The sequence below is a fragment of the Cupressus sempervirens genome, chromosome 3 (assembly GCF_028749045.1).
Source record: "Cupressus sempervirens isolate cs-2001-9-10 chromosome 3, ASM2874904v1, whole genome shotgun sequence".
Taxonomy (NCBI): domain Eukaryota; kingdom Viridiplantae; phylum Streptophyta; class Pinopsida; order Cupressales; family Cupressaceae; genus Cupressus; species Cupressus sempervirens.
This window is the reverse complement of record NC_143120.1, coordinates 801,580,393-801,603,552: the sequence shown is the minus strand read 5'-3', so window position 1 is coordinate 801,603,552 and position 23,160 is coordinate 801,580,393.

The window sequence follows — 23,160 nt, the reverse complement described above, 5'->3', positions numbered from 1 at the left end:
ATGATGTTATACCATTAGGAGCCTACCATTATTGGTTTGCTTCCTTTTGTGGTGATAACAATCAGTCCTATCTTAGGTGTTTGCTTGTTTGGTTTTGTTAATTCTTCCATTTAATAGTTAGTATTCAATTTGGACTACTAAACTAGGTGATACATTTTGGCACGCCTGGTGGGACCCCACATTTGGGTCAATCTAATTGATTTTTGAGTTTTTTCTATTAACTAACCAAAGTAACCTTGTTTGCTTATGTGTTTTTGTGATAAGTTTTCTGATTTTGTTGCAGGTACGTAGGTCATCCTTTGAAAATCACACTCTTGAAAATCTAATCATTTTCCATTTTTGAACACTTAAAAACTAGCTTGTTTTTCGATCCCGCGACCCCAAGAACGCGATCCTGTGACTACGAGAATGCAGCTATTAGCCAATGGGAACGTGTACCTACAACTACAAGTTCGTAGTTCATCCCCAATCAGCATTTTCCATGTGTCCCAGAACAACTCTACAGTCCTCCCAGTATTTCCTTTCGCGGGAACACAAGATAACTACCATTTTCCTGTAGGAACGCAACTGTTGCCTAGTCAAACTTTCAAATTGATTCCTACCGTTGACCTCTCAAGCCTACCAAAGTATTTTCCTAAGAGAATGATTAGAAGTAAACCTATGGGATCACTTGCTCATGGGATTGCACTGTGTTTTTTGAACCCGTGACCAAATCTTCACAGTTTTCTCTAGTTTTGTCTCGTGTTCCCATGAACCTTTCTCATGTTCTCGCGCCTGCGGGATTGCTTCCTAAACCTGTGGTTTCGCATTGTTATCTAGTTTACTCAAAATTCAAACAATTTTCTTTGTAGGTTTTTATGCTGACGTGTTTTCTACAGGTTTTATCATCATAATTATCTTTTAAATGGCTTAAAATTGAATAAATCTTGCTTCTCATTTTTCATGGAATGAATGATTAAAGATTAAAATTAACCATTGCGATGAACACTTCATTTTAAGGTGTTAAAGAACATTATGTGCAAACACTTCGAATTTGGGGCTTAAAATAAACTTCATCAAATCTTGAATGCCCTAAAGATTAAAATGCTCTTATTCCCTCCTCTTTGAAGCCTTGGCACACGATTTCCCTTTTGTTGACTCGATTTACTTTTGTTGACGATGTTGTGAAGTTGGAACGAATCTTGTATGTTAAACATGTGTTTTCAAAAATTATAGAATAGAGCATTAAAGTGTCCAAATAGTAATGAACCCCATGTCTTGTGTGTTTTGAGATTGTGCATTTTTACGCATCTTAGACTTCTTTCTTTTCATGCAAAGTAGGACCTTTTAAATACATGACGCATGTACCAAAAGTTGTTAGCAAGATCATCTGCAACAACCTAGGAGTGCTTCTAGCAAGTTCATCCACCTCTAGGAAGTACGTCCCCTTTGGTGAGAAGCTCAAACCGGTAAAAGCTTTGGCTGGTATATAAATGAGGGGAAAGCTAAACTTTCTCGCTCTATCTCTTAAGTTCGGGCGGCATGTTTCTAGGGGTAGCCTAAGGTGAGAAAACATTCTCATGATTTTAGCATGTCTGGAATAGATTCTTAAGTGGATCACAGCCAGTAACAACCATTTAAGAGACTCCATAGACCCATTTACAACCCTCTTAGTCAAAAGTATCTCGCTTTTATCCATGGTACGTTCATTCATTGTGCAAGGGCAACAGCATCCCCCAAGATTACTCACCATTGTGCTCCCCTGGTAGAGGCATAAGGCCACTTGGGTTTCATCTCCAAGGGTTGTTGTTCTCACAAAAGGAGAACTTCTATTTGTCATGCCTTGAACATTCTTTGATCTGTATCCTTTGTTGATCGACTCTTGTATCGACTCACCTCTTCGATTAGAGGGAAATATTGCACTAGAATCAGGACACATCAAGTTGTGAGCCGTTGAATAGCATATTGCAATCAAAAATCTGACCTTAGGGATAATGTGTGTGTTTGAATTGTCTTACTTGTGCTCAAGACTTGTGTAAAACATTTGTTGAATATACATGATTCAGTGGTTATTATCAAAATCCTTTTGCTAAAGAGATCAATTGTTTGTATTTCTCAAAGTTGTTTTGTCCTTTGAGAAATTGTTTTCTCATTCACCCTCATATCAAAAAAGAGAATTTTTACCTTTTCCATCTCGAACAACAATTGTTAGCAAGTTCATTCACAACAACTGCTTGTCTCATCGGTCCAATCTATCCATTTGTCTCAAAAGTTATACTTGTTCTTTCAAAACACAACAAAAATCACTAAGTAGATCCTAGTCGCAAAATCCTTTTTTGGTCCAAAGTATTGCTCTTTTTTACTTTTCCATCTACCCTACTTGACTGAAAATATCACAATTTATCTTTGAGAGACCTTACCTTCCCATATGGAAAATGGTTGTTAGCAAGCCCACTCACAACAACGTCTTTTCATCTTGGTTTACCTTTACATATACTTGTTACCTAGAAAACCACACACATACCCAACAAAGTCTAGTTACCAAACAAACCTTTTGCTCTAAAAATCCAAAAGTTGCTCTTTTCAAAATACCTTTTGCTAACAACCTACTTGATCGAAAATGTCACATATTGTCCTTGCCTAGAAGATAGTTAACCAAATTAATCTTGAAGTCCATCGCCTACTATTTCCCAATCGATTTATGTTCCAACCCAAGGTCTAAAAGGTATACTTAGTGTAGTCACTACCTCCAAAACCCCATAGTTGTGATCAAAATCATTTGGAAATATCTCATGTCAGGCCATCCTAAGACTAAGTTTAAAAAGGCCAAGCTTCCTCAAATACCAGTTTATAAGGAAATCGAAGCAAAGCATAAGAAGCACACCCCCAACCTAAGGATTACCAAATTGGATCAAATTGAGAAAGACGGAGCAGAGCTAGCATTGCAAACTGAATGGGACTACAAAATTCAAAACCTAACCTTTCGACATGTTGTTAATATGAGCCTTATCAAAAACTCTATTGTTACTCATTCTAATTAGGTCCTTCCTTTTTCCACACACACTTGCACACTTATAGGTTTGGTCTCTCATCTAGGAATCGCACTATCTCACACAAGCATTTGAAGTTACACCATCTCCTCTCATCTTAGGTTGTTGAAGAAGAATCCTCCCCATGCATTAATAAAATCTCAACATCATTCATTATTTCCTCACTCACTTAGAAACATTTTGCATCACATCTCTAAGCATATTAAGTATCCTCAAAACACACCATTTTCTAGAAATAGGTTGTCATTTGTGTCCCACATCACCTTGAGCCAAAGGTTAGGACCACACATTTCACATCACCATCACATTCGCACACTTATATTTTTAAGAGAAAACACAACTTCTTGCATTTAGCATCATATCATTTAGACCCCTCAAGTATCATATATCTAGCATCATCCCTCATTGCATTGCCATCTTTAGGAAAAAGCATCCTTTCATGCCACCCACCACACGCTTTGGTAGGAACACATGAAAAAAGAATGATATGGATCCTAGTCATAGTGGCAACACATCTCAAGCTTAGTCATATCCCATAGTGTCCATGATTCCATTAGATCCACCACCACAAATCCCAGAGGAGCCAGGTTCATCCATAGATATTGAGGCTTTCATTAACCAACTTAGATCCTACCATAGATCAAAACAAAGAAAGAAACCATCATGGAAAATTTCTTGAGGGATAACGTTGGTGTCTTCGAGTTTGGGCATCCACCACCTATCAACATAATAGATCCTACCCACCCTTTGTTTGGATGGCAACCACCTCAGATAGAACGAGCAGACCCAAATATACCCTCGACCCATGTGCCTGTTCCCATCCCGCAAAACACCCATCCCACTCTTACTCAACCTTTAGTGCATACTACATCCCAACCAACCCTGAGTGTACCATCTGCATCTGCTTCCACCACTCATTTTTTTGCTCCACAAAATCCTCCATTTACATCTAGCAGCACTACCTTTTTGCTTCCAGCCCACAACACATCTAGTCCATTTACTACTCAAATATTGCCACCAGGCTCCAATACTTCATCTTCCATCCCACCTAACATCACTATCAATCCCTTTGTAGCTAACCAAACCTTTTTAGCTACATTTCTTTTGGGACCTTGGAATATTGTTGCGACATAGGCATCTGTCACTACTCTTCCCCATAGCACTGTAGTCATGTCCATACCTCAGGCACTATCATCCACTACTTCACATAGTTATTCACTCCCACCCCTCACTAATTATTTCTCCATGGCACCTTTAGGTAATAGCCAAACCACCCCACCATTGCAATTCCCTTTGATGAATACTCTACTGCAGATAAATTACTTTGCACCTGTTCATAATCAGTCATACTCTCAAGCAGGCGTGCAACCCACATATATTGGACATGGTATGTATTCCCAAAGCATGGCGCAAGCATTATCCACATTACCGACATTTCAGCCACAATCTTCATGCCAACATTATGCTCAAGCACCCACACTAAACTATCTCATAGGGAAATAGCCTCATAGTTACCTTCCACACCAAACAACTTCTCAGCAAATGTAGTAGTATACCCAACCCACATTCCAGAAACCCATAGCATCCACTCCACCAGTAATGCAAACTATTTTTCCATAGACGCCTTATGGCCATCAGAGTTCTCCATATCAAAATTTAGGTTTTGGCATGTATCCTCCACTGGGGGCACCTGGATCAGGGGCACTCGCTCCCCACCTATAAACTCTGAATGGGAAGAGATGAAAAATGCTCTCAAAGCCCTCAAGGATGGAACAGATACCAAAACTTTCAAGTTTGAGAATGATTGCCCATACCCTTTTGATAGGACTATCACGATGACACCATTTCCTAAACATTTTGAGATCCCCAAGTTTGACAAATTTAGGGGGAAAAGTGATCCAATCACACATGTTAAGGAATTCTATATGCATTTTTAGGAGGTAGCTTATAATGATGTGTTCCTCATCCGGCTCTTTCCCAAGAACCTAGTAGGACCAGCCTTGGAATGGTTCTATTGTATCCCTCAGGGCACTATCAAAACTTTTGCAGAACTTTCTGAGGCCTTTGTTGCTCAGTATACCCATCTCATTGAAACTGAACTGTCTGTAGTAGACCTAGTCCACACTAAACAAAAAGGAGGAGAAAGTCTTGCAGAATACTTGCAATGCTGGAAGATCCTCACAACGAGGATTTATTGTACCATCCCTGAGTGTCATCTTGTCAAGATGTTCATAAACAATGCACACCCTAGCCTTGCTCATCATATGGTTATGAACTATTTGCAAACATACAAGGACATCAAAGAAAAAGGGATAGACCTCGAGCAAGGCCTCATTAAGGATGGTGTCATTAGATTGTACAAAGAAAACACCCAGGACAGAGGTCCAAGCAATGACAAAACCCAATACTAGAAAAAAAACAAAAACATGGTGATAGATGGTGTCACCGACACTCGACAAGTTCATATCATTGGGGTAGCTACCAATGTTCCTACCACATTTTGTCAACAACAACCTTATCAATAGCAACCCCCGTGTATCACCAGCCACTTGTGAAAACTCATCAACAAGTACCTATACATCATAATGAAACTAATGCTATCACACTATCAGTAGGTAATAAACCTCATGTTCAGAGGCAACCACGTGTATACACCCCATTGAGGGAACCTCTTGATGCAATCTTCAAAAAATTGGCCAAAGATAACCTTGTGCAGTATCCATAAATGCAACCCTTGGAGCCCAATCAGTCTAGAGCATCCTAGTACAAAGATAATGAATATTGAAAATTCCATCATGTCAAAGGACACACTACCCTTAAATGCATGCAGCTTAAAGATTATGTATAAGACCTCATTGACTAGAAGGAGATCACAACGGGGGCACAACCCTCACCTAATGCAGGATTAATGATGTATCAAAATGATTTTCCTCCTCATAACACAAACCCAGGAAAGGCACCTCCAAACACTCTTGTCAACAAACCTAACAATGCTTTGAGTAAACAAGTCGACAACTGAGATACGTCTTAGAATTATACCTCAGCATACTTAGACTATGGTAGCTTAATTGGTTGCATATCACAAGTTGAGCCATCTGTCAACATCATAAATATCAAGGGCCTAGACACCCAGTGTGTAGTTGCTACCCACTGAATGCGATGCAATATAGCTGGTCCACCTGTATCTACACAAATTAGACCACCATCAGCACGACCACCTCCATCTCAAGAATCTCCATCAGAATCACCTTCATTAGGGTTGCAATATAACATCTTGGAACACCTTGGAAACATGCTAGCCCAAATCTCCATCCTGGATCTCTTACGGACAAGCCCACTTTATCAAGAGATCCTTGACAGTACTTTACGTGAGTCACATGTCCCCTCTGACATAAATGCCACCAAGTTTCACAACGTGGTTGGCCATCTCTCTGCCTCATGTGTCTTATCCTTCAAAATCACAGATATCCCAGCAATTGAACTTGATCACATCCTCCCACTTCACATAGCTATCATGGTTTATGACTTTGCAGTTAAATGTGTCATGATAGATAATGGATCGGTTCTAAACCTATGTACTGTAAAGTTCATCAAACCAGTAGGATATACTGAAGCAAATATCATCAATGAAGTGATCAACATCAAGGCATATGAAAATTTGGAGCACACTACTAAAGGAACCATCTTGGTCCCCATCAGAGTCGGCCCAGCCACTCAAGAAACACTTTGTCACGTAGTTGATCTTAACCTTCCATATAACATCCTCCTCGGTTGCCCATGAATTCACGCCATGAAGGTCGTTCCATCCACATATCATCAGTGCATCAAATTTCTACATAATGGCACTGAGATAACCATCCATGCAAATCCTAAACCCTTTGCTTATTGCAATGCGGTTGAAGCTTCATAAACCAATCACTATCCTGGGATCAAAATTGGCACCACCACAGCTAGTTCCTCTAGCACCTACCATGATCTGGACATCATTTTAGCCTCCACTCTTTCCATGGTCAAGATCAACTACCAAGGTTGTGGCAAATATAGTCTCACAAATACTTTTGTTGTCAGTGCTCTACCACTTGATCCACATACTCAAGGACGCCCGACACATCAAGGGCCTATACCGAAAACCATCTCTCAACTCCACCAGTTGGGCCCTACCACATTTGTTACCAAAGGTATCCTTGATGGAGCAGAAAACCCACCAGACATTAACACATGGCTATACAAAGAGCCACCTCCTAAAAGTGAAGCACTTCTTGATCACTTTAAACAGAAATATCCCTGGTCACATCGCTTAGCCATGGAGCAAGGGGATTATCAAGGAGGTGGTTTAGGCTACCAGGAATCAAGTATAAGACAGCGTATAGAAGCACACCAAGGACAGAAAATCAAAAGCTTAGGCTATGGACTCCCTACAACTGGTGGCACAACAACAGAAGGCCATGCCTTTACGAACATCCAAAACACTCTTGTTGAGGTCAAAGACATCCTTGAGGAAGTTGAAAAGAAAGCTTATGATGATATTTTCCTTGAAAAAATAATTCTTGGAGCCTCTGTGCTCTACCAACTATCCTTGAATCTCATAGACCTCCCCCTTGCTCACCCTAAACTCATAGATTGGGACCAACCAAGTTTCGTTCATGTTGATGAGTTCTCTACCAAGCATGCGCTCCTTAAATTCATAGGGGTAGAAATGCCACATAAATGGCTGCCACCACCATCAGCATATGTCTACAAGCTGGATCTAGCAAGTTACTTTGGGGAGGAGGAAATCTCTAGTAGCAAAAATGAAATTTAAAAAGAAACAAAAAAGCAAAAAGATCAAAGAAAAACATCCCATATTGAAAACTCCTCCGGAGTGCCATTGGGTGACTCAAAAAATGAAATAAAAATAAAGGATGTATTTGATAGTGAAAACCTCTAAGAGGCACCTGAAGATGGAGATTTCATCCTCCCACAAGAGCATCGGCCTCCTATATCTTCAGTTTTGACAGAAGAAACTCGGCCATTAAATATCAATTTGACAAAGACACCACATATCATATACATTGTAGCTTCTCTACCACCCGAGTAGGAAAATCTTCTCATTGAGGTCCTCCGCAAAAATGTGGGTTGTTTTGCATGGTCATTTCAGGACATGTTGGGGTTGGACCCCAAACTAGTAGTACACCATTTGGCAGAGGATCCGAGGGCCAGGCCGATCAAGCAAAAACTTCAAAAAATGCAACCCAAGGTGGCTTTATTAGTCAAAGTAGAGCTAGAAAAGTTGCTAGAGGCCAAAATCGTTCAACCAATCGATTATTCTGAATGGATTTCTAACATGGTACCTGTTACCAATCCTTCTAGTGATATCAGAATCTGCACTGATTTCAGGGATCTCAATAAAGCTTGTCCGAAAGATGACTTTCCATTACCAAATATCGACATGATTGTGGATCTCACTGCAAGTCATGAACTCTTGTCACTAATGGACGATTTCTCTAGGTATAATTAGATTCATATTGTAGAGGAAGATCAGCATAAAATGGCATTCACTACACCCTAGGGTACATTCCGCTACAACATGATGCCATTTGGGTTGAAGAACGTCGGGGCAACCTATCAACGCACGATGACGATCATCTTCCATGATCTAATCCATAAGAAACTTGAGGATTAAGTGGATGATATTATAGTCAAGTCTCTCAATGCTTTGGATCACTTATCTCACCTCAAGGAAGTGTTCAATCGACTGGCAGAATATTGTCTCATGCTGAATCTGAAGAAGTGTGTCTTCAGTGTTACTTCAGGCAAGCTCCTAGGCTTCATTGTGTCACAATGTGGTATCGAGATTGACCCTAAGAAGGTCAAAGCCATTATGGATATGGCTCCTGCTAAGACACTCAGGCACCTTTTTTCTTTGCAAGGAAAACTCCAATCAGTTTTACGGTTCATTTCTCAGCTTGTTGATAAGTGTCAACCCTTCACCCACCTGCTTAAGAAAGATCAAAATTTCAGATGGGACCCAGCTTGCCAGTGCAACTTTGAGCTCATCAAGCAATACTTGGCTAATCTGCCTATTCTGGTTCCTCCTGTTGCAAGGCGCCTGCTCATATTGTATATCATAGCTACTCCCATAGCATTGGGTTCTCTTCTAGCACAACTTGATGATGCAAGAAAGGAAAGGGCTATTTATTACATCAGTCGAACATTAGTGGGCTATGAGCTCAACTACACACCAATGGAGAAGGCATGCTTAGGAGTGATATTTTCCACCTAGAAGTTGTGTAATTACATGTTGAGTCATACTATGCAACTGATATCAAAGATTATACCATTCAAATATATGCTCTCTCACACAGTACTCACCGGATGCCTGGCAAAATGGGTTATGCTTCTCAGTGAGTTTGACATTCAATATATTGACAGAAAGGCCATCAAAGGCCAGGCTATTGCAGATCACTTGGTTGATGCACTTTTAGTTGCAGATCACCCATTCATCATGGAATTTCTAGAACACCTCTGTTTGATAGAAGAACAACCATCCTGGAAGCTATATTTTGATGGCTCCTATACATCTCATGGCTCTAGCGCAGGCATACTCTTGGTTACACCTCAAGGTGATTATATTCCTAAATCTTTCAAGCTGTAATTTTAGTGTACCAATAACATTGCAAAGTATGAGGCCCTTGTTGCGGGACTCAAAATTGCTATTGAATGGAATATCACGGAGCTACAGGTCTATGGTGATTCTCAGCTTATTATCAAACAAGTCATGAATGAATATCAGACCAAGGATGACAAGCTACTACCTTACAAAGATATGGTTGATCAATTAAAAGAGCATTTTACTTAGATCCAGTTCATACAGGTACCTAGACTCCAAAATAAGGTAGCTGATGCCATGGCTACTATTGGTTCTCTCTTGGAAATGTCGTGTGAAGCTATGCAATATGAATTCTTGGTTGAGCAACTGCACAAACCCGCATATGAGAACAATGAATCAACATGGGTCTGTATCTTGGTTGGTCCCCAATCTCCATGGTACCATGAAATTCACGCTTACCTACTAAATGGTATCATATCTCCTCACCTCACACGAACCTAACACCAAAACCTTATTCACAGAGCTTCCCATTACACTATCATCACCCAAACCCTATATCATTGTGGTTATCATGATACTCTCTCTCTCGATGTTTAGATCAAAACAAGGCTACGATGGCTCTCAAAGAGGTACGCGCTGGACTTTGTGGTGCTCACACAAGCGGGATGGTGCTAGCAAAGCAAATCCTTTGGGCTGGATATTATTGGCCTACTCTAGAACATGATGCATGTGAGTTTGTGAGACAATGTTTACCTTGTCAACATCATGCTAATTTGATCTAAGCTCCAGCACAGGACTTGCAACCCATTGCACCACCATGGCCTTTTGCCTGTTGCGGGTTTGATCTCATTGGCCTTATTACACCACTTTCTTCAAAAGGGCACAAGTGGATAATCACCACCACTAACTATTTTACTAAGTGGGTCAAAGCAGTTCCCCTTGTTATTGCCACGGGAGTTTAGGTGTCCAAATTTATCCTATATCATATCATATGTCACTTTGGCATCTCGACCACCATTTTCACCGACCATGGGGAAAATTTTGAAAACCTAAATATGGAGGAATTGTGCACTTCCCTTCACATACATTGCCACTTTTTTAGCCCATATTTCCCATAAGCTAATGACCAGGTGGAGGCAACTAAAAAAACCCTACTTAGAATCCTCAAGAAAGTTGTCAATGACTCCAGTTGTCATTGGTATTTGCAAATTAATCCCGCCCTATGGGCATACTGTACTTCATTTCGTACAGCCACTAGCACAACTCCATACTCCTTGGTCTATGGTGTTGAAGCAGTCCTACCTATTGAGGTTGATCTCCCATCTCTCTGCATCTCTCTACGAGATCAGATATCTGATGAAGAGTATAGAGTGGCTCGACTTACTCAGATTGATCTACTTGATGAGAAAAGGCAACAAGCCTACAACCACCTCATGGTCTATCAAAGTCGCCTCAAGCACAATTTCAACGGGAAAGTCCATCCACACAGTTTTCAGGAAGGCAACATGGTCCTTAAAGAAAATATGAAGGTTCAAGCTAATAGAGAAAAGAAAGGCAAGTTCGAGCCCACATGGCTTCGTCCCTATGTAGTCATGGCATCTTTTGGGTCAGGAGCCTATTAGTTATCTACCCTTGAAGGTGAAGTCCTAAATGATCCTACCAACATTATTCACCTCAAAAAATTCTATGCCTGAAGGAAAAATTTGCAAATCAAAAACAAGCAAAGAAAAAATAAGTGTCCAATGGTGAAAACTTAGCAATTCAAGCACCTTGGATAGGTCCCTAGTGAAAACCTAGCAAATAGGCACCAAGTGTACTACAACTTTTTCATTATCTATCACTGACACACACCCCCCCCATATCACCAGTCCACATCACATCACTCATCTTCCCATCTTTCCAAGGTGTTCCTCATAGTTTTGCTTTGCTTCGCAGTAGCACCCTCCAGCACTTTGCACTTTGCAACATCCCACCTCACTCATGTATTATAGCATCCCATGCATCATACCCGATGTATTCTACCATTGTACTCTACTACATGTATCTTATCGAGTGCTTTTAATCCTTGTACTTTACCATATGTAACATATGCAGCCCATAAACTTTTTGTCCCATTCCCCTTGCATAGATCCTTGTATCATATGTACCCTACCCATGTAAATACAACAGTATCTTGACCCTTGTACATAAATCACGCTTTACATAAACCCCACCTGTAAACAAACCCTTGTATCATAGCAACGCTATCTTCTCATCCTGAGCTTTCCCCATCATGTACATACCTACTACCATGTATTTTGGTCTAGAGTTCCCATGTCATTATATAGTCGTGCTTGTACATACTATCCAGGTCTTATTGTGATGTCTTGTGTCCCTAGCCCGTCTGTAGCTCATCTGTTGATCTCTTTAGCAAAAGGTTACTTTTTCACTTTGCAAAATCTTTCATTTTTTGTACATTTTGATTGATCACTTCCACGAATCTTTCGTTGTTTCCTCCTCCAGATCGCCATGATCATTTCATATCATGGTGTGTTTTGACTGGGGCAACTTAGGCGCATGTTTCGATCATAGTCTTTTTTCTACTTGAGAGTCAGTCAGATATTATTCTTGCATATTTCAAACATGTTTTCGTTTCTTGATAAAATATGATGCACTTGGGTGATATCGTTTGCCTGTGGATCACCCAGCATCATTCCCACACTAATCTCTCCAAGACTCATGTGTGATGTTGGGGCAATCCTTGCGTGCTTGTTTAAAGTCAGTCCTATGTAATATTGGGAAAAAGGCCTTGATGTTCTTAGTAACCTTGGCAAATCCCTAATATTCCTATATCAAATAAAGTGCTCACACTAAATAGTGGTACTTCCTCACAAAGTACCCTGTGCTCAAGCTTCCCCTACACCTCACATTTTTTTTCAGAACCCCTGGTATCTTCCTCCTTTTCATCACCTCTCTCTCTTGAACTCTCACTTTTTCCACCCTTAGAATCGTTTGATTCAAATCATCAACCATCAACTCTTTTTCATTCTCATCATGATGTGATCCCTATCATAAATCACTATCCTAGCCCTAATCATCACTATCCTCTTGACTGTGAGTTTGTTGGTCACTCATTTTCCAACATCATTCTCCTTAGAGTTAGCATCTCTTACAATTACTTTTTATATATCATAAGCTCCCTATCATAAGTTTAGCATTAGTTATCCTATTCTACCATCATCATTTATTTTGTATCTTGTAGACTCTACTATGTTATATTATCATAGATTTTATCCTATTATCATACCCCATAAAATCATAGCATTTACTCTTTTATGCTCCTCTCACGTGCTTATCATAAGTTGTAGATATATCTTTTTAGTTTGTGGCTATTATTAGCATATCATAAATCTATCGACCTCTTCTTTTGTTTGTCTAAATTTTAGCATCATCGTTCATCATTTGTTTATGCAATGCATTTCGTATAACTCATCCTTAGTTTGTCACTTTTTAACAAGCATTATGAGTTCATCATTTAGATTGTAAATGCATTTTTTTTGCATTGTTAGTTCATCATTAGATTAGGATTCATCATTATTATTGTCAATTCATCCTTAGATTCTCATTCATTATTTCACATCCATCATTTCATTAGATTTCGTTTGTTGTAAGTTCATCATTTCATTAGCATGTCACATCCATCATTTAATTCAATTTCGTTTGTTGTAAAGTTCATCATTTCATTAGCATTTCACATCCATCATTTCATTAGATTTTATATATAACATTGAGTTTATTTTTTCATATCATAAATATGTTATTTAGCATTCAATTAGTGAGTCATTTTTACATTTACCACTTATCTTTTAATTTGTATTTATCCTCATAATAACAACATGTCATCTCATATATCATAAAGTAAATCCTATCATCAAATATCACATCAAAGCAATTCACATCACCTCTGAAATAGCATACACCAAAATCACATCATTAGGGATCACATCAAAGCATATCGCATCACATATCATAAAGTAAATCCTATCACCAGAGATCACATCAAAACATCTCACATCATATCTATCATAAAAAGAATCACATCATTTGGGATCACATCATAAATATCTCGCATCACATCTAAAATATCATAAAGCAAATCACATAAACATATATCACATCACATCTGCAAAATCATAGCTTGAATCAATCGCATCATATCCCCATCATCAAAACAAAATCACATGAAAATCATATCACATCATACATCCAAATCATAGCACATATCACATCCTGCATCAAAAGCTGTCAACACAATCATAAATCTCAACACATATCTCATCCTACATCACAAATCGTCAGCAATATCATCCAAATAGTACATCCTGCATATCAAAGTATAGCAACAATACACATGACATTAATAGTCCATAACACATCTATCACCAAAATCATCAGGTCTATATCAATGAAAGAATGAAAGAATAACAGTCCATCAATGTCCCAATATACAATGTTTGTATCATACAAACGGGTCTGTGCCCGCCCAAAAATCCATATATCTCAAAATGACCAATATGTACAAAATACTGAGTATCCAAAAATGCCCAGCTCATTAGTAGTCAATGCATCATCAGTCTCCTCCTCAGTATCTCCCACGGCCCCTGGTGCTGTTGGTGGCAGAGGTGGTGGCCTCATCAGTCCTCCCCCTGTCCCGGAGCTCTCTACCTCATCCCTCCTCCTCTGCCTCTAGCTCAGCCCTGCCTTATGACTGTGACATGTGTGCTAGGACCCACCCGTGCTCGCTCCCCTCGCATTCTATCCACTATCCCCTCCTCCCTACATCCTTGTGTGTGGACCTATTGTACCTGACCGAGTCGATCGCCTGTAGTGCTCAATCTGAGATGTCGGGATTGTTGCGTGGTACCTCCCCTGATAAAAATTGGCCCTCTCCCTCAGCTCCTCTACCTCCACCCACAGTCTCCTCAACTCATCCAGACCCCCTCCCACCGCCATCTGCACCCGTAGGGTCACCACCTCCACCACGAGCCTGTCTCTCTCCTGTTATAGGGCATCTATCCTTGCCTGTGCGGCCTGCCTCTCCAATGTTACCACATCCAACCTCCCCTCCGCCCGTCTTACCTCTGTCTGCAACCTCCCTATCTCAAGACTTGTCATGTCCGCCTACCCCTATGCTATGTCTTGCTCCTATCTAAACTGATCCTACTCTGTACGTAGCTGATCTCGCTCCTGTTGTGTATCTCGAAGTAGCTGACTAATGGCCTCGTGTGCCTATTGTAGTGAGGCGTAGCGGGCTGCCAGTCCACCACCCCCTCCCCCTGCCACTGACCCTCCTCCATCACCCCCTGTTGGCCTCTGTGGCCTCTACTCCCTCTCCCCCTGTGGCCTCTTTTTCTCCACTCCCTCCTCTCCCCCTCTCTCCTCCACTCTCTCCTCTCCACCTCTCTCTGGCTTTGCCCCTCTCTCCTTCGCTCTCTCCTCTCCTCCTCTCTCCCCCTAAGCTCCTCTCTCCTGCCTCCCTACCCTCCTTCTCTACTGCGTCGACCCCTCTTCCTGAGCAATGACCGCTGCCTACTACCACAAACCTCTAGCTACATAGCGCCCCTGTCAGGCTGCTCAGGCTAACTCACCTGCCACCACTACCGCCCTTGTACCCTGCACTCAGCCCACTAGTCTTAGGCACACAAAAGTGTCTTGGTACTCCTGAGTGGAGCCCACATCTGCTGAACCCACGAACCAGTCCCACTGTTGTGGCTCTAGCTCCAACCATGCCCTCAATAATCCCTCTCTTCGCAAGGCTGGCTCCTACATCAATACTAGCTCACATGTCACACGCTGATACCAGTTTGGCTCCCCTAGAGTTATCTGCTGCCATCCAAACTGTCGTAACACCCTGTCTGGCCTATACTGCTTTACTAGGTAGGCCCATCGACTGAACACAAAACATGGAGATATCGTGTATGGAAGTTGCTCTCTATCCTCTGCCCATGGTCCTACGCCCATGTATGGTTGCCACACCACTGTAACTATCTCATCAATGCCAACTCTCTAGTAGTCCACTGAATCTATGTGCTAGTATGTCAACGGCTCGGCCCAGCTGTATGCCACTGACTCCTTCACCTGTCTCTCTATTCACACCAGTGGCTTGAGCACGGCAATATGCTCCCAAGCCCACACCTGTACCAAAGTTGGGAAACCAATACTCCTCCCTTGTCGACTACCACCCTAGTATACTATCTGATGAAGGTCCTTGTACAACTCGACCAACATCAAAGACCCCCATGCAACTAGGAGTCTTGTTTCCACTATCTGCATAACCACTGGGATCAGTGCCAAAGTAACTCATGTTCCACCTGTATCTGGGGCAATGTACCTCGAAATGAACCCCAACACATAGAAGTAACTCTGCCTCTCCGGCGCCACCTAATCTAGATGCTCGTCCAAGGAAAACTATCCTCGCTGGATCTTGAACTAAACTCTAGGTCCTACTAGTCCCTATACAGCTGCCTCTGTTGTCATCTCTCTAGTCGCCATCACTAGTGTCCCTCATACCGACAGTCTGAATATCTAATCCACATCCTCTAAGGTTACCGTCATCTCCCCAATCGGTAGATGAAAAATTGTTGTCTCACTATGCCATCACTCGCACAAGGCTCTAACCATCGCCATGTATGTGCGGGTATGGGGCAACCTTGTTAGGTAGCCCAGTTCAATCGCCTCGATCCTCACCCGATCCGTGGGCATTAGCATCTCACTTGTGCGTAGCACTGCCGCTTGCCGCTTCTGCGATACTAAAGCCTCCAAGGACCACTACACACCACAACACCAGCTCAGATGTTAGTATTCTATGTCATATTATAATCCTCAACCCCTCCCTTTCCCCTCTAGCTTTTTCTATTTATTTTACGCACCATCCCGCATTCTCATGAATTTAGAACCTCGCGTTCCTATGGGTTTATCTTCTTGCAGCATCGCAACATTGACCTTTCCTTGTTCTACCTATTTGACCTGCATTCCCGCAGCTCTATCGTCTAGTAGGATCACACCTTTGACTGTGCCGCCCTCCTAGTTTGACTTTCGTTCCTGCCTACGCATTTGCATGCTACCGACAACCTATGAACCTATGGACCCCTGATCCCACGGGATCGCATTTTCCTTTTTTCCACCCTAGTCAACCCAACCCCGTCCTCGCTTTGACCCCTCTGTTGGCGAGATAGCGTCCCCACCGACTTTTTTTGCATTCCACTTTGTGGGGACGCGATACCACCGGTTTACCCCTGATCTTGCATGAACTCCCACCCCAGCATTGTGATCCCACCAAAACTAACCGAAACCACAAAACTCCTACTCGTCTATGCGAATTTTGCGGGATCACGATCCCATCAATCTCGCTCGCATTCTTTTCGAACCCATGTCTGTGAGATCACATTGGAATGATATAAAAATCATAAAACATAAAATCACGAAGAGGTTTTAGACCCTACCGATTGATCTGGTGTCCCCCGTACTCGTACTCGTACTTGTCGCACTATGTCTGCTCGGTGCTCCAGTCGCCCAATACCTGCCATCGCAATATCTAATGTAGAGCTCCTGCCAGCAATATATCCTCCTCAATCTGAATGCAAATGGCCCCTTTTAGCCCCCTTCTCGCCACTTATAGCCCCCCCCCGGTGCCCTAGCTACCCCTATAGGTCATCCAACACTACTGTTTTTCCCCACCCCGTCACTTTTTTTTCCCTCCTTTTATCTTTTTTACCTATTTTTCCCTCTTCCATGCCTACCGCGCCCATACCAGCTTCCTGTAATTTTTTTCAAGAAGTCGTCGTGATGCTTTTTCTTTCCCCGTCGCCTTCTTGAGGGGGCATCAAATAGTCCATTCTCTCTTTCTACTCGAGATTGGGGCAACCATGTTGCTTCAAAAAGTCTTCTTCACGTCGTGTATGTTTTAACTTCTTCGAAATAGTGTTGTTTCAACACTATGTCAAAGAGGGGCAAAATGTAGACACCTAAATCTGATTACATCAGTAAGTAATCGTATTTAGTTTTCTCCTAAAACATTATTGATTAAATATTTACTATTTAATTAGTTAATTGTCATCCCCTAGTTAATTAACTAATTTAATTAACTATAGTCCAATTGATAAAATCAAATGATCACCCAAAATCAATTTATCAACTAAATCCCAATTCCTCTATTAAATTGGATAAATCATCAAATCTATTCAATCTAATTTCACACTCCAATTTTATTGAATAAAATATTTAATAAAATATCTAAAATCCTAAAAGACTTCCTAAACCCTATCCTAACCCCTAATCCAACCCATTCACCCATACTAACCTCACTTAGCCTCCTAACTAACCCATCCCATCAAAGCTAAATCACTTACCCCTTAACCTCCCTTCTAAGCTAATCCTAAACCCCCTTCTAATCATGTGCACAATCATAAACATAGGTTAAGACTTGCTAACCCAACCCAAAGTCAACAAATATCTTCTCCCCTCACCCTCCAACATTTATGACTCTTACACCTCTCTCATCCTCTCTTACATGACTCTTACATACTCAACCACCCTCATCAAACCTTTCACCAACCCATTTCCTATCCTCTCACATGCATTCTCCTTGTGACACTTGTCAACTCCCCATTGGTGCTAAATAAGCATAATCCTTGTGCTCCCTTTTGAATGCATCCTGACCCTCCCTCACCATCTCATCATCTTGACATCTTGACCCTCCATGCCTCCAAACCTTGGCCTATAAATTGAACCTCCTCCCTTCACAAAATCATCCACCTTCCATGCAAAGTTATAATGCTTTTTTGAGAGCTCATAAACTGCCAAAATACCATTATAATGTTGGAATCACTCCATGAATCCATTGTTGAAACCTTGCTTCATTCACTTCATCCATCCATCTAAAGCTTGAGCATATCTTATGAGCATACACATCTTAAATCAAGGACAAATCCATTGCATCATGATGTTATACCATTAGGAGCCTACCATTCTTGGTTTGCTTCTTTTTGTGGTGATAACAATCAGTCCTATCTTAGGTGTTTGCTTGTTTAGTTTTGTTAATGCTTCCATTTAATAGTTAGTATTCAATTTGCACTACTAAACTAAGTGATACACCTAGCACATACAAAATCCTAATACCTCTATAAGAATCACTCTACATCTACTACACAAACACATAAATGCTAAGATTTGCACTAGAATCAATGAATACTTTATTTAGTGGTGTTCCCTCCTCTAATCTCCTTCATAAGACCTATTTCATCGTTGACGGAAGTGGATCATTCTTTAACATTTATTCCTCCCATCCTTATTTATCCTTAATATTTTTCCAAGAGGTCATATTTTCAAATGATTCAAATTGGGTTACTTTTTGCAAAAATAGTAACTTTTATATACATGCATAAATACTCATGGTCACTCATGTCATCATAAATTAGGTTATGTAACTCTGATTTTCACACAATCAAAAGTATTATAATCATGATTCAATATATAAATATCTATATGTATTTTGAAGTGTTTCGCATTCATTTTGAACATTTTAAATCCATTCTTATTACCTTATATCAAAGTTCATTGAGATAAAACATGATTCCCTATTTTTCTTTTTTAATTAACAAGCCGAAAAAGGGGGCATATAGCTACCTATGAACTTCCCAAACATTCCTTAGTAACTCATATGTGATTTATGCTTATCACTAACATGTGGTTTTGTAGGATGTGATTAATAGCATTCTCTTGTAGGATCTATGCATTCTAGACTTGACTATATCATTTTTCCTTTTAATGGTGTTCTTCTTACTTTTTCTTTCATTTACATGTAGTGTTATTTATTGCTAAAATGGGGGCTAAATGTACCATCCTAAATTGAAAGTACTTCACTTTTATCCTCTTTGGTGAAATTACATTACACGCTTAAGCTTTATAAACACTTGTCTCAATTTCCCTCTCTCTTTCCTAGGAAAATTTGAGGTAGGATATAACACATCCTCCTTGAATTCATTTTTTATCTTGTGTACAGATTGAGGTGGGAATTAGCATCTATGTGGCCTCCTCTCCTTTTTCCACTTTAATCCTATTTATATATCAAAGTATTTGTTTCCTTCTTATCTATGTGAAAAAATCTAATAAAATCTGAACATTTGAGATCCTGAGGGGTCCAGCATACATGGAACCTCCTAGGATAGGGGGCATAATTGTCCTCTACCTAGGGTAGGGGGTGAGGTCATCCCTTACCCTAGGTCTCAAAATTACAAGATCTCAAACCAATTTCAAATTTGGCATATTCCCACCCAATTTAGTCATCTCTTGTAGGATTCATCTCTGAATCACTATAAAACACCCTCTTTGGCTTCATTTGAAAATATAAGAATGAATAAAAGTATGCAATGGAGATAGAATTATTTATTGAACATCTCAATCTAACATGAGAGCAGTTGAAAGGTGAAAACATAAGGCTTTTTTATTCATCCATTGAGGCAAAAGGAGTTCAAAATTCTCAATCAAGTGCATTCAAACAAGCTTCAAATAAGAATTGAAGACATCATATTATTGCAAATAGATTGTGAAGATGAATAGAGTACTTCAACTCTTGGGTTCTTGGTATGATTTCTATGTTATTTTCAAAGATTCACTTTGTTTCTTTGCATTTACACATTAGCATGCGCTCAAGCACATATTGATTGCATTTACATCTAAGGTTTCACTCTTTAGGGTTAGATCATGGAATTCTTATGTTATATTACATAACTCCTTGTACTATAGATACACATTCTTTATTCACGAACACATCACATGATGCATCTTTCTTAACCATTATTTATAAAGGTGGAAATCACCAAAATAGGCGTTGACTAAGGTAAACCCCTATATAGACACCCACGCACACACTTATTTAAATTTATAGGATTCAAAGCACAAATCAAGGGACCATTTTTGGTACACTCTCTAGATTTGTATTTCATTCTAAATTTTGATATTTTGAGGTTTAGGTCAAGGTTGTCCCTTATCTTGCAGTTAGAGGTACAATTAAGTTAGATATCCATGGAACCTAAATGCATATTTGAAGATTCTATATATTATAAAAATATAACCTATATGTTGCAAACCAAAAATATGCAAGATTAGGAAAATAAAAGATCTAACCTAAACTAGACATCTTCAAAAATGAACACCCAAAACACAAGAAAATTTCACAACCTTTGATGAGCTAGAAAAGGGCACCTAATAAATTGTTTGATTTTCTCTTAGAGATTTTGTTAGTGCTCTCTCCCAACATAATACTATGAGTCCCACTAAGATTTCTTGCAAATGAAAATGGAAAGGAAACCTACAATTCAAGCCACAATGTTTGAGTGACAGGTTTTTCTTAAATTGGAAGCACTTCAATTTAATGGTGGTTTAGCACCCATTTAATGTGAGGTCATAAATTTTTTTTCATTTCTTCCCTTTTCTTTTCATTTATCCTTAGTGATATTAGGGTAGGACCTAATTGATCCTCCTCGGTGTTCCTATTTCATAGTGAAAATATTGAGGTGGTATCTAACCACTTGGGTCATCCCTTTCCTTCATCCAATTACTAATAATCTATTCCATGCATCGTAACAGACTTTTCTCGAAACTTGCACATGATTTCCATGATCTAGGGCCTATTTTAGACACTCAAAGGAATCTCAAGGGTTTCAGGCTCTAGTTAGTAGGGACTTAGTGCATCCCTACTCAATCAAGGATACAATGCATCCCTGCTAAGCCAATCAAGGATGCAGTGTGTCCTTGCTTTAGCCCTATTTTGGGTATGCTTCTTGGGTCTCATGTTCGAATTGATCTTAGGTGTTGATGCAAGGTATAGTTAGTTTGCTGAAGAAATTTTATTCTGAGACCTTTATAAACCCATTCATTTGCCTCATTTAGCATCTATTATCCATTATCCACATGCGCACTAGCACTCTAAATTTCATGTTCTCTAACACTCGAGCATTCTTCAAGCATTCAAGCAAGTTCTCCGTTGAAGATCAAGGATTCAAGCTATTAAAAGAGTTAATGCAAGATCTAGCATTTTCAACATTCAAGATATCTCTTCATACACTTGGAGACATTTTTTTTTTCTTCTACATTCATCTCTCTAACATCTACATTCATTCCCAAGGAAAATTTCAAGCACATTTATTCATGAAGGTTTTGTTTTATATTGATTTCCTTTCCTAGGGTTTTTGAAGTCGAATCAAGGTTATTTTATCTACATACTTGATTACATTCTAAATTGAAAAGTGTATTCCTAGATTTGTATTACTTCATGTTAGATCTACTTCAACTACTTGCTAGCATTCTCTAATTTCTATCTCTATTTAGGGTTAATTCCTAAACCGAGGTTTGACTAAAGCAAACCACAACCCCTCCACCCCCACGCCCCCTAACAACAACAAAACCAAAAATCCTTTATTATGCAGGTTGCACATCTTGGAAGGAAGAAGTTGTGGATTTGGATGCTCTTTTCACCAATCGGCAAAGATTTCAAATTTGCTTCGAGATCAGACACTCTTGATCAGGTTCGTATTTCTTCCTTGCTTTATAAAGTTGTCCTTCCTAAGAAAAGTTAACTCTACCAAATAGACAAACAATTACTGGGTTTTGTAGATCTCATCGTTTCCAATTTAGGTTAATGGATTTATCTATTTCAAAGATCATTTCATTCCCCACTTTCATGTTTGTATTTTGCAAGGTATATCTTCTTTCCTTCTTCATTTCAATATGCATTTCTTTATATTTTAGTTTTACATTGTATAACTACCTTCCTAAAATCATCTTAAAGTGTAGGTGTGGGAGAAATAAGTCCAAGTATTTCATCCTTTTTCATTAAGTTATGCACTGACACTCTCTTTTTTGTTAATTGAATCTACATTACGAGGTGAATATTGGTTTTCCCCTTCATTAGTTATTAGGGTGGTTGATTTCATTTCCCCCCTACACACCCACCACTAAGCCAGTGCTACAATATCGCACTATCCTTTCATGAAAAGGAAGTTGCTCCATTTCTCTGTAGACTTTTTCTCTTAATTCAAAATTTTTGCCCTTTTCTCTGGGTTATTAAACCCATATTAGAGATGCATCCAATTTAAGCATATAGTTGGTGATTTGCTTTTTTCTATTCTCAAAGGAATAAAAACAATCATCTCCATCTCATAGTACTTATTAAGATGGTCCTCAAAGCTAATCGCATTATGTACCCAAGACATCAGGATCTTCAAATGAACATCCCCTTTAAATAAGAAGGGGTTCCAATCACTATCTATGCTAGCCAAGTAGTTTTGTGAATAGAATTCACATAGCAAGTTTTTCATCCACTTTGGAGATGACTTTAAAAATCCATAAAATTCCTTTGATGACTCAAGACTAGGATCAAAATCCTTTAATGTCGTTATTAGCTTAAACAATAAAAAAACTTTTCTTTCAAACACAATGCATACACCCTATAAAGTGGCCTACATTCCATCAACTTTAGTAACATCTTTTTTATTGTTACCGTCT